The 11803-nt window shown below is 39.1% G+C and overlaps 1 non-coding gene across 1 annotated transcript; it reads right to left on the bottom strand.

Annotated features, from left to right (window-relative positions):
- Positions 1 to 7799: 7799 nt before the first annotated feature.
- LOC111759661 (small nucleolar RNA SNORA9) lies at positions 7800 to 7934 on the bottom strand. Its single transcript, XR_002793575.2, has one exon. It is a non-coding gene; the product is annotated as a small nucleolar RNA SNORA9 (small nucleolar RNA).
- Between the last annotated feature and the right edge of the window lie 3869 nt (positions 7935 to 11803).

The following is an 11803-nucleotide window of genomic DNA, read 5'->3' as shown; positions in this document are numbered from 1 at the left end:
TATTCTTACCACCACATTTTGCTTTGCAGAAAACTTTCCTATCGTTACCAAAGACATCGAACATTTGTCTTCAATATTGAAGTTTTTACTGAATTTTCAACAGTATTAACAATAGGAGACATTGGGGCTCCAGCAGAATGAATCTTCAGAAGCTTTTTCTCTCCCCTTCCACCCAGAATTGATGCCCACAAAGAACCTCAGAAGGTGAAATCGGGTCACTACAGTTGGAGTAGGTTAAATTAAGATGAGGCTGTCCTGGAATAGGGGACCAAATCCAGGGGCTGGTGTATTTCTAAGGAGGGGACGTGGAGACTCAGAGCCACAGAGGAGGGCGGTATGAAGACGGGCAGAGAGGCAGGTGCCCCCACGCCAGGCACCACCAAACAGTGGGAGCTTCTGAGTGTGGAGGGGCTCTCCTCGCAGCCTCAAAGGTGCTGGCCCTGCCAACACCTGATTTTGGACACCAGTTTCCAGAACTTTGGATGCCCTTGACTTTGCTGGTGCACTCGTGCAGGTGTCCACACTGTCCAGGTACAGTCCAGGCCCGCCAGAGGTGGTGCACATGCATTGGCCACTGTGACCCCAGGTGCCAGCCAGGGTCAGTCCCAGAAGTACCTGACTGTGATAAAGGCTCCTCAGGTCGAGGCTACTGTGACAGAGTCAGCGTCACACCTCAGGAGCACATCCAAAGGGCGGGATGCTGGATTTCTTCTTTAGGGTCCCACAGGAGGGGAGGCTTATCTGGTGGTGCAGTGGGGACATGGACTCCCACACACCCTGCAGCTGCCAGGTGCCACTTTATACTCCTGGGGAGGCTGGAGATCAGGGGATGCCCTCCAGGCCCTGGTGCTTTGGCTGCATGGTGGACTGCAGGGCCAGAAAGTGGCTCAACCAAATGCCATGGCCAAACTCTAGGACAGCACCTCAAGCAGGTTCGTCTAGAAAGTTATTAAAAATATAATGAAAAATGAGCTCAGTATTGGAATTAAACTATTTTCTAATGGGAGCTTCTTAGGTTATTGATGGATAAGAGACATCATTGAATTGTTTGCAAAACCATTATTTTTCTATTGGAGAAAAAGAAAGTCACTTTATATTTCATACTTGCCCCCCAAAAAAACATGGAATTAAAGAAAAGCAAAATTAATTTAGAAGAACTCCCATTTGATCTAAATGAAATCTCACATGTCAGAGATACTTAAATACAACCTCAGCAGATACATGTGGTAAATTGGTGTTAGGAATAGTGCTATTAAAATAAAAGTTTCCCTGAGATACAGATGCTAGTATTCTGTCACTCATGTGTGTTCTGGTTTCAATGAGGTTAGCCCTCATATCATACTGTAAGTTTCAATAAACCTTTAGTGCAAGTTATAATTTTGTTACCTTCTACTCTTTGTAAAAAGGAAATCATTGAGATCTTCCTCGTGGCTCAAATGTGGCCTTTCTCTAAGCCACACTCAGCATATAAATTCATTACCTACACCAATGTAGGACACAACTCAGAGGCATGAGCCTGCCTGGCAGTGAGGGATTACTACCAAACACCAAGTAGCAATGCAACTGGAAAAAGACCTTGACAAAAAGGGGAAAGGCTAAAATGAGTTTATATATTTAAGAGACTTCACAGTGAGTTGGGAGGTCATGCTTATGCACATTTATGCAGGATCTCATTGACAGCCCAAGTAAATATTGCCTTATATAGCAGGGCACCCTAGAGCCATGGGACATCCAGACACTAAAGGCAGGGCAAATAGCTCAGCAGTTTGGTGCTCTGCCACTGGGCCCTACTTTGGAAATTACCCTCCCCAGTGTGACAGAGATGGACTCAGTTTCCCTAAATATGGCCCTTCTACCCCTCCTATTTGAACCTAGAGTTAGTACTAGAGCTGATAAGAGTATGCCCAAGACACAAAACTTTGGGCTGTCCATGTGACAGTAGTAACTGTTTATCTCAACAGTTACCAACACCTATTTTTGAGGTTATTGGACTCACCCAGGACAACTAACAAGGAGATGATGATGCACAATGAACATTTCAATAAAAAAGAGAGTCTATACCTGCAAGCAATGTAGTCCCATCCATCTGCCACATGGGACCTAATCCCACTCTCAATTGGAGGCATAGTGGGCATCACCATCCAAGAATCCTAAGGATTGGAGAATGAATGATGGACTAGAGTAGACTTACTGTTATTCTATTATAGATATGATTCTACCAATGGAAGAAATTTTCTCATTGATATGGAGGAACTGGGCACAGGAGTTTCTGAGAGGAGGAAGAGGGGAAAACAGGTGTCCTATGTGGACGTTTTCAGGATGTGGGAATCATCCTGCATGACACTGTAAAGACAGATACAGGCCATTGTCTATCTTGTCATAATTTACAAAATTGGTCAGGAGATAGTGTAAATTACAATGTAAACTAAAATCGATGCCAAGCGGCAATATTCCAAAATGTGTTCATTGATGATAACAAATGTACCACAAAAAATAAGGATGTTGTTAATGTGGCAAAATGTGAAGAGGTTTGGTGCAATATTTTTTTGTAAAATTATGTAATATAAATACTTTGAAAACTTTTTTAAAGTATAAAAAAGATAGACCCATTTTAAAAAGAAAATATTCATTAATTTTTGCTTTTGAGCATTTATTTTTCTTTTTTTATTGCTGCTGAAAAAGTTTTTTGAGAACAAAATGCTGGAGAGAAACAATAAAATAGTCACAATGGATTCCACACACTAAAAAGACAGTGCCACTTTAGCAAGGGAATTTATATTGCCCTTTATTACTTCCATGGCAGGACTCCGGTGTCTCTTCTCCAGCAAATATTTTACATTTAATTAACCTATAAGTTCCCATGTTTGCCACTATTTACACCAAGTCCAACTTGGCATCTTCATGCATCAAGGTGGACAGCACAGACCCAGGGAGTGTGCCCAAGAGAATGGGGGTTTTGAGATGCATCAAATATTTCATCCAATATCTTCTGAGACTAGATGGAGTCCCAAGATGATAAGGAAATGGTGAGGAAAACAAGAGTTGTTGATACAGATGTTTTTCAGACTTAACCACAATGTAGAGACAGCTCTGTTCTCTACACTGGGATCTCATTAACTAAGACCAGAGCAAAGGCTAGAAGCAAAAACATAAACAAGCAATTACTAAAATGCAACAATTTTTTAAATTGTAGCGATTAATGACACTTTCTAGGTAATAAAAATTTTGGAACAAATGTTAAACAGCAAAATACACTACAACAATTAATATAAAGATAGACTTTTTCAGGCATTATTGAAAAGGGAAGGTTGAGAAATTGACAAAAGAACTCAGTCTCTGAAAGTTCACCAATTACATAATCAACTAAGATCATCTTGTCATCTCAAATTAGCTGAATATCAGAATCAGGTGTCAAAATGTTTGGAAATATGAATCGTGAGCCACATTTGGACAAACTAGTCAGAATTTCCAGAATTGGAGTTTGGGAATCTGTCCTGAGCAAAGTCACTGAATTTGTAGCCTGTCTGCACAAGTTCATGAACTGGCATTTAGAAACTAATGCTGCAACATATAAGCCGTCTCAGTGACATCAAGGACAGAATTCAATGTTTTTAGCATCATTTTATGAAGGTTGAGATAAATAAAGCATAACATGATAATCATTACATTTATCTTAAAAGTAAAGAAATGACAACCTGGTTGAGGACTGAAAAATGAAGATGTGATTTTGAAATTAAAGATCAATCTCTGACTTTATTGTGGTCTTGGCAAAAGCAGGAATATGCTAAGTTTTCAAGAGAAGAACAGGCAAAAAAATAGGTTACATCAGAAACTAGAGGATTCTGAGATGTGAGGATATATCTTTATTATGGTAAAGATTCGGGACACAATACACTAAGAAACAGCCACCTGTGGATTCTGAAAATGAAGACAGTGCCCAAATGTGGTCTTAGTGCCAGGCACTTCTCAAATATTTTATATGTATAGACTCATTGAGCCTCACAACATCCTAAAAAACATGAAAGAGTTTTTATATACTAGTACCACACAGTAGTATAGTAGCTTCAATTTCTGGGCCTAGGAAGTGCCTGGACTATAAACATAAACTTCATACTGTAGAGACCAAGGTCATAGAGAAAACTGTACTCATTTATTCATAGGTATACTTACAAAATAGAGTGGTTCTTAGTAGTTGTATGAAAGAAAGAGATGATTGCCATCTTCTGTGTATTGCTTTCTTTTATTAAAATAAATCAATTTAATGGGTAGATATCAATAAAGCATGAATCCACCCAAATGGTAAAATCAAACTTATCTGGTATAAATTATATTTAGCCTGATTTTTGCCTATTGATCCTGTATCCTAAAACTCTACTGAAATTGTTTATTAATGCTAACTAGGAATAAATATTCATGACCATTATAGACCTCGTTTCTGTAACTGATCACACAGCAAAGTACATATCCATCACTACATTCTTCCACTACCTATTCCACCTTCCCTTCACTCTCACCAAGCACCTCAGTTGGCCATTTTTCTTTGCCTGATGGGATGACTCAAGTCTTCATTCCTGAAGATTCTTGGCCATTGATAGTCATGCCTGAGTTGACTTGTTGCAGTGTTCCATTGACTTTAGTCACAGAGCATTGTAATACTAGGAGGTGCCCTAGGTCATCTGCATCCCAGACAAACTCTTCCTTACCACCATTCTGTAGTAGCAGTCCTTTTCCACTTGATAGGATCAATCACCCCAGCCAGTACAGTAATTCCCTCTTTCTCTTTTGATTCGGAGGTATCAAAAGACCAAAGTGAGCAGGTTGCAGTCTTACCTTCAAGATCAATGGAATTGTATTTGTGTTTCCTGGTGGAAGCACTCCTCTTTTTGGGACAAAGACCTGAAGACTAGTTGAGCTTAACGTTGCAGGGACAGGAAACAAAAACTTTCCTGGTGGATCACAGGGATAATAGTGAGTGGTGCCACTTGCATTTCCACCCCTTGATTCCAGGATTGTGAATCGCAACTAGGAGAGAATTAGCACCACAGATTGAATGCTGATTTAGAGCATACAAATCTTACTGGAAAGCATCACCCCATCCCTGCAGGTACTGTTACCTACTTGACAATTAGGATCAATACACTGAGATGGAAGAACCCTGTATTTTGTTGGGTTGATCTCCCATCCTCTCTAATCCAAAAGCCAGGTTATTCATTAAAACCCATTATTATAATCCTACTACAAAAATAGAGTATACGGACTGTATGAGACTGCAACTAGTATTTGTGTAATCAGTATATGAATGAAAAGATAAATAAATGACATAAATTATGTCTTTATTTACAAGTAAAAGAATTCTAAGTAATAAACTAATAAGTAAATTTAGATTTTTTTTGCTATTCATAAATTAGCAGAAAAGAAAATAGGTTAGCATAGCCATAAATATTCAAGGGGAAATAAATTTTGATAAAGAGTAATGCTACCAAACATGAAATTATTTTGGGGATTAGTTCTCATGAATGCATATAACAGAAATGGAGTGGGTTTTGCTAAGCAAAAATGAAAGTATAATGTGAATATCATGTGGCTTACAGATCTGACAACAAGTTGGGGCAACATAGAAAATGTTTTGGAAGTCTGATGGCATTAACACAGTCTGGGACATCACAAAAGGAGAAAGACATGATCTCACTCTTACAACAGATGGATGGTGAACACTCCTGATGGCAACATCAATGCTGGATGCCAGTCATGAGACAGTGGAGTTTGAAGAAATCTACTGCCACCATCATGGCGGAGGATTCAGTCTGAAATATTTTAGACTCAGAGATGCATATTAGAAAAATTTCTACATGTTATGGCAAAATGGTGTGAATCTAACAACTTTAAACAAATGGCTAAATGCAATTACTTCTTTCCAACTTAGTGTTAATAGAGAATTCACGACAAGATATGACCTCTTCCCACATATAAATATATAAGTAAGGAGAAATAGAACCAGGAAGATAGTGGCAGAGTAAGGAGTTCCTAGAGTCAGTTCATACTAGAAGGCAGTTAGTAATCACCCAGAGCTATCTAAAGCATCTGTGTGTTGGCTCTAGGAGAAAAGAAGGTCATCCTGAAACATCGTTGAAAGATTGGAAGGAGAATACTCCCCATCTGCAGTGAAGATTTGCGAGTAGGACACTCCACATCCTAGAGAGTAGTGCCCATCTTCCACTGGCTACACATGCTGCCTAAAGAGTGACTCCATGGCTGGCATTGGAAGCTCCGCTTCCTGAAAATGGAGAAGGAAGAGATGATTGGGCACCAATTTAAGATACTGATTAGTAAATACAGAGGGTTATATTATAATCCTAAGAAGAGCTAAAGTTTGTACCGGTCCAAGTCAAAAAGAGGTCAGTAACACCATTTTAACTCCTCCTCTGGCACAAGGGAAGCAGTATGTACTGAAAATCGCAGTGCTGGTAGGGACCAGCTTCTTTCCATCCTGACCAAATTGCACTTCTAGTATAAACCCCAGCCCCACCTTTGGCAGAGAGACATAGCTGGAAAGGCATGCACCAGCCTATCCAGGAAAATATAGGCCACACCAAGGGGGCTGGTGATCATCCTACTTGGCCGTGCAGGTCACCTCAGGAGCTATCCTGTGATAGAATATGAATCTCCAATTCCCAAACACAAGGAGGAAGAGATGGTTGACCACTGATTTTAGCTACTAATTACTAAATTTGGATGGCTAGAGGATAACTCTAAAAATAGCTAAAGTTTTAAAATGTCCAAGTCAGAAAATGACTGGTAGCCACCATATTGACTATGCCCGCAGCATGAGAACAAGCAGGCTCACTGAAAATCACCGTGGTTGTAAGGACAGGTATATTTCACCCAGGTTGGCCTGCAGCTCAAGCCTAGGATTCAGTACCACCTCTTGCAGGGAGGAAGCTGTAGAGCCCTGCAGTAGCCTTTTCAGATAAATGATGGTGCATTTGGCTAACACTAATAGAGAGCATGATATGTATGGACAACTGCGACCATCTTGGACCTGTAATGCATAGATTGCTCCCCAAATCTGTAGCTCCATCCCAGCCCCAGGAAGCAGAGAAAGGCACCTGAAACTTCATAAGTCTCTCTGGGCAACCACAGTCTAGAACTACACAACTTGGATTATTATACACAGAAGTAGCTTGGTCTGAAAACCTGGCAAGAAGAAATGTGGAAGAAGTTTCATCAGTCCCTGGGGCACTGAGGGCAACTTGAGCCTCCACAGCTCACAACAACAACTGCATCCTTGGCTCCTACTACACAAACAGCAAGGGAGAAAGGGCAAGAAAGCTCTAAACTAAAGAGAAAAACTCCACCCTGAATGAATACTCTAGGATGCCAGACATCAAGGTACCAACAAAAAATTTCTATCAATACCAAGAAACAGGAAGATATGACCCAGTTAAAGGAGCAAGACAGGCCTCCAGATGACATAAAGGAGTTGAAACAACTAATCATACATGTTCAAACAATGCTCCTTAATAAATTCATTGAGGTGGCTAAAGAAATTACATGTGTCATGGGTTTCCCAGAAAGAGAAGAGAGGAGAAAAGGGACAGAAGGAATATTTGAAGATATAATGGAAGAAAATATCCCAACCCTATTGAAAGACAGAGATTTCCATATCAAGAAGCACAACATACTCCCATACAAATAAACCAAGAGACCAGTTTTGCAGGACATACTAAAGGGTGTGCTACAGCCTGAAAACAGAAGACTGGAGAGAGACGCCCAGTATACGAGATTCGGGAGAGGGAAGAAACTGTCTGAAATGTCTATTACCTTGCTCTGTAGACAGAGCAGAGCAAGGCCTCAAACCATTTCAAACCTGTTCTCGCCAGCACTGTAGGAATGCACAGGGTCACTGCAGACCCAAGCACGCTGGAGGATTGCAAGCCCCTCGTTCTTCTGTAATTCATCTATGAACCTGACGTCAGCTCCGCTTCAGAAAGCAACACTTTGAAGCCAGACCCCCAGGACCGAAGCTAATAAAGCAACATTTCATGGGATGAATTGTGTCCCCTGAAAGGGTATATTGAAGTGTGAACCTCACCATACTGTGAACGTGGCCTTATTTAGAAATAGGGTCTTTGCAAATGCACTTAGTTTACATAAGGTTGTGCTGGACTGGGGTGGCCCTAACCCAGTGGCTGGTGTCCTAGTAAGGAGGGGGCGATTGGAAACCAGCATGGGAAGGTCAGACAGGGACCGCAGGGACACACCTGCAAGCCAAGGCACGCCAAGGCTTGAAGGAAGCCCTGGGAGATGTGAGAGAGGAGGTGCGGTTTCTCCCTGTGAAACTCCAGTAGGAGCCAACCCTGCAATACCCTGATTACCAGCTTCTGCTCCCCAGGACTGTGAGAGAATACATTTTTGTTTGCTTTTTAGTTCAATAAAGCTTTGCCTCAGGCTGCAAAGAGCAAATGTTGGTTCCAGGAGCTGGAGAGAAGGGAAGGCAGAGCAGACACGTCTAGCATCCCTCAGGGGTTCTCTGGACTTCACAGACTGTGCTGATGGTGGAGATTTCCCAGGCGGCTGGCAGACAGGTGATGGAATTCTGAGGTGACCCAGGCAGTTTCTGTTGATTTTGGCCACCCAGTTTGTGCCCTTTGTTGCTGCATCGCTAAGATGCTAACCCAATGGGGCTGGCAAAGAAGAGCGCTCAGCTCCCCAAGGGCAAAACATTGCTGAATTTTGTCTGAGTTTTTTTGTGCAAAAAGCAGAACTCAAAATCAATAAACTTCTACACTTAGCCTAGGAGATTTCCAAGCAAAGAGTTCAACCATGTCCCAGGTTCATCTTGCTATATATGCAAACCACAAAAGGAAAAATAAAATGGTAAACTGAGAAAAAAAATCTGTTAAGTTAAAAGGAACTAAGAATTATTATTTGGGTAATACTTCATCTGTCTAGATTGCAAAAGATGCTAAAAGTAAGATATCAACTGTAAAGAAAGAATGAACTAGAGGTAAGGTCAAGGGAGACTTGACAACTTTCCCAAGTGGAAAGACATTATGCATGTGCATATGGATCACTTCAGCCAAGGAGCAGAAATGAGGAACAGAGATGGGAATATCCTGGAAAGATCTGTGGAGGACCCTCTTGTCTAATGATATGAGAAATAATCAGAAGACATGTGCAAGTTTAATACCTGATACTCCTTCATATCAGGTATTAAATTTTCAATAATATTTCACTTATTTTTTCTAATATAAAATAAAAAGATGTATAATTCACTGTAGTTACATTATTAAACCTGACGTACATATATCATCCATCATACAAGCAATTGTTGCTTAATAGTCATTTTTTATTGACTTTAAGAATATCTAAAGTACCCAAATAGATTTCAACCCATCTTTTTAACCAAATCTTAAAGGGAATTGATCCTAGCTTGTCTTATCTGATACACTTCCTGGAAGCTTCCATGTAGCTGTGTCAGGAACACACATATTCCAAATTAGGATTTTTATACTGCTTTGTAGCTAAGTCAAGCAAAGAGATGCCACTTAAAAGTTTCTGTTGAATGAACAGACAACATTAATTCAACAATTATTTCAGTCTATGAAATTGTTTTCAGGTTATTGACATTTTTAAAAATTTTTTGAATTGTGTCACTCATACATAAACATACATAAACAATACATTTATAATAATAATTGTGAACTTACAAAACAAACATATATAACATCATAAAGGACTCTCGTACCTCATCCTACCACCAATACCTTGGACTGTTGTTAAACATTTGTAACTAGCTATTAAAGAGCATTGTCAATATATTACTACTAACCAAAGAATTTTCCCCCAACCCACCCTATTATTATTATTATATTTACATCATTTATATATGAAGATACAAAAACAATAAATGTATAGTAAAAGTTGTGAACTTACAAAGCAAACATAAGTAACATCATACAGAAGTCCCATACATCGACCCTCCACCAATACTTTTCACTGTGGTAAGACATTTCTTACACATTAAGAAAGAATATTGTCAAAATCTTACTACTATTTGTAGTCATTATCTTGCATTTGTTGTGTTTTCCCCCAAACCACCCTGTTATTATTTTTTAATATATTTTTATGACAGAAGTTATAATCTTATAACACAATTATGCACATGTGGAGAATTCCCAAACAACATCCCTCTAGCAGCACACCACAGAGTGGTGGGATATTTCTTACAGGTGAGATAATGTCCTCTGATTATTACCACCTCCATAGTGTACATTTGGCACACATTTTGCATACTGACCCATTATCAACAAAGTACTTCTTTGGTATAGATGCAAGAATATTATTTTATTACTGTGAACCACAATCCATAGTTCACTCCAGCTGTTATTTTTCCCATGCTACCCGACATTCCCACCACCCTGCATTAGAGATGTACATTTGCCCTAGCTAACAAAGGACACTCTTGCATTTGTACAGTCAACCACAATTCTCATTCACCTCTTGGTTTACCATGTTATTCAGTTACTAGAATATTCTCTAGCATTCTGTCGATTGGCTCTTACATCCCTAGACATCCATTTTCAGCCACAACCCCATTTATAATCTGTTAATCATTATGTATTATCATCCACTCTATATATTTCAGCACTTATACAGTAAAGCTAATTAAAACTTCTACATATTTTCAACATCAGTAGTCTGTCCCTGGCCTGCTCTTATCTCCTTTGAGAAACCACCATCTAACACCAGGTCTTAAGGATATTTTCTTACATTTTCTTCTAGAAAGTTAATGGTTCTTGATTTTATTTTTAGGTTTTTTTTTAATGAATTTTGAGTTAATTTTTGGATAAGATGTGAGATAGGAGCCCTCATCTCTCCTTTTGGCTATGGATATTGTACTTACAGCACCATTTCTTGATTGGACTGTTCTGACCAAGATGTGCAGGTTTGATATGCTAGTCAAAAATCACTTGACCATACATGTGAAGGTCTGTTTCTGAAGCATCAGTTTGTATCCATTTGTCTGTGTGTCTGTTTTTATGCCAGTACCAAGCTATTTTACCACTATTGCTAGATAACATGCTTTAAAATCTGGACATGAGAGTTTGCTTTCCTTTTTAAAAGTTTCTGGCTATTCAGGACCTCTTACCCTTCCAAATAAATTTGATAATTGTGTATTTATTTTTAAATGCTTGTGGAGCTTTTACAGGATTGCATTGAATCTATATATAAATTAGAGTGAAATTGACATCTAATGATATTTAGTCTTCCAATGCATGAGCATGGGATGTTTTTCCAGTTATTTAGACCTTTTTAAAATTTCTTTTAACATTGAGTTGCAGTTTTCTGAATACTAGTGCTTTACTTCATTGCTTAAGTTTATTCCTGCCTATTTGAGTGTTATCTGCCATATTTTATTTTCACCATTCTTTTGACATTTGGTACTTTTATTGATATAATCTTCATTTCCAAACTCTCATTCAAGCCCCTCTTTCCTGTCTTTTCATGCTCTAGGACACCCTTTAGTATTTCCTAAAAAAACAGGTCTCTTCTTTAGAAATTGTCCCAGTATCTATTTATCACTGATATTCTAACTCGCCCTCATTTGAAATATAATCTTGCCAAATATAAGATCCTTGCATGGTAGTTTTTCTCTTGTAGTATCATAAATATATCATACCATTGTATTCTTGTCTCCATGGTTTCTTGTGAGAAACTCTATCTTATTGGGTATCCTTATTTTTTATGCATTGCTTTTATCTTGTTCTCAGAATTCTCTCTGAGTCTTTGGCATTGGACA

Source organism: Dasypus novemcinctus, chromosome 17, assembly GCF_030445035.2.
Source record: "Dasypus novemcinctus isolate mDasNov1 chromosome 17, mDasNov1.1.hap2, whole genome shotgun sequence".
Taxonomy (NCBI): Eukaryota; Metazoa; Chordata; class Mammalia; order Cingulata; family Dasypodidae; genus Dasypus; species Dasypus novemcinctus.
The sequence above is the reverse complement of the archived record's forward strand: the minus strand, read 5'-3'. Positions and strand labels throughout refer to the sequence as shown.